The sequence below is a fragment of the Acinonyx jubatus genome, chromosome B3 (assembly GCF_027475565.1).
Source record: "Acinonyx jubatus isolate Ajub_Pintada_27869175 chromosome B3, VMU_Ajub_asm_v1.0, whole genome shotgun sequence".
Classification (NCBI taxonomy): domain Eukaryota; kingdom Metazoa; phylum Chordata; class Mammalia; order Carnivora; family Felidae; genus Acinonyx; species Acinonyx jubatus.
This window is the reverse complement of record NC_069386.1, coordinates 69,411,941-69,413,611: the sequence shown is the minus strand read 5'-3', so window position 1 is coordinate 69,413,611 and position 1,671 is coordinate 69,411,941. Positions and strand designations below refer to the sequence as shown.

Genomic DNA, 1,671 nt, shown 5'->3' with positions numbered 1-1,671 from the left:
GAGATGAAAGCCACGGTTACAGAGTCATTACAAAATGACTGCATGCAACATTTATTTGTGTGCTTATAAGGATCTAAATACATAACTATGCTGAGGGGAATGGGATACCAGGCTTGACTTTGCTTATTCACTGCCACAATACTATGATGTTTTTTTTTCCTCACTTTACAGGAATGTTTCTGATCCCATCTCAAAAATTTGAAATCATGGACCAAGGAAATAAATCAGGAGTGACTGAATTTATATTGCATAGTCTTTCAGGTTCTCAAGAGCTACAACTTTTCTATTTTAAATTTTTTACACTTTTCTATTTATCCATTGTGCTGGGGAACCTCCTCATTGTGCTCACAGTCATCTCTGAACCTGCACTACACACACCCATGTACTTTCTGCTCAGTAACCTCTCCTTCATTGATGTGTGTCTATCCACATTTGCCACCCCCAATGATTATTGACTTCCTTATGGAGCACAAGACCATCTCTTTTGAGGGATGCATGACCCAAATATTTTTTCTGCATGTTTTTGCTGGTGGTGAAATGATGCTCCTTGTTGCCATGGCCTATGATAGATAACGTAGCCATATGTCGACCGCTGTACATGCGTCCATCATGAGTGCACGCAAGTGCACAATCCTTGTGGTGGGCTCCTGGCTTACTGGGGTTCTGCACTCAATAAGTCAGTTGGCCTTCACAGTAAACCTTCCATTCTGTGGCCCCAATAAAGTGGACAGTTTTTTCTGTGACCTTCCCCTGGTTATCAAACTTGCCTGCACCAATACCTTTACTTTTGAGGTACTGATGCTTTCAGACAGTGGTCTAATGGCCATGACCTCCTTTGTGCTCTTGCTGATCTCCTACACAGTCATCCTGGCTAGTGTGAGACGGCGCTCCTCAGCACTCATGGCCAAGGCGAGGGCCACCCTGACTGCCCACATCACTGTGGTGACCCTCTTCTTTGGTCCCTGCATCTTCATTTATGCCTGGCCTTTTAGCAGTCTCCCAGTGGATAAGGTTCTCTCCATATTTTATACTGTTTTCACCCCTCTTTTAAACCCCATGATTTACAGCTTAAGAAATAAGGAGGTAATATCAGCAATGCAAAAACTAAGGACTCGACATGTGCATTTCTGAAAGTCTCCCAGATAATCCTTATGATAAATAAATAGCCTATAATAAAATCCAGGTTAGTGTATCTTACTCTGTAATCTACTGTTATGTCTGAAATATCAGAGTACTCATTTTCTTCTTTCTGGTATTTTCTAACAGTAAACGAACATGTTAGATAACAGAATTGGACTTATTTTTTGTTTATGAAATAATGTTTATTTAATTTGGACTACATTTATTTATAAGTCTTTTCCTATATGATGTGTCTGTCAAAATTCATGCTTCATCCAATAAACTTCATATGAAAATTTACAAAATATTAAAATATTTACCTCATATTTTAAAGTTTCAGAAGAGTGATTGATTTGCAGTTTTTCTCCAGTCATCATCTTATCTGGTATTACAAATTAGAAAGAGGAATTGCCATAAATTTTATCTTGTTCTTACCATCTTTAGGTGACAGAATAAGTTTTCTGATTATATACCTCAACTCTGCCTCTCTCCCTCTGTAAATTTATACAAATACCCACACTTACATTCTTTGCCATTCAAATGATTTCTCTC

The 1,671-nt window shown here is 38.5% G+C and overlaps 1 pseudogene; it reads left to right on the top strand.

The window, feature by feature from the left end:
• The first annotated feature begins 206 nt into the window (after positions 1 to 206).
• On the top strand, positions 207 to 1,344 carry LOC106969871 (olfactory receptor 4K15-like; annotated as a pseudogene).
• The last annotated feature ends 327 nt before the right edge of the window (positions 1,345 to 1,671 follow it).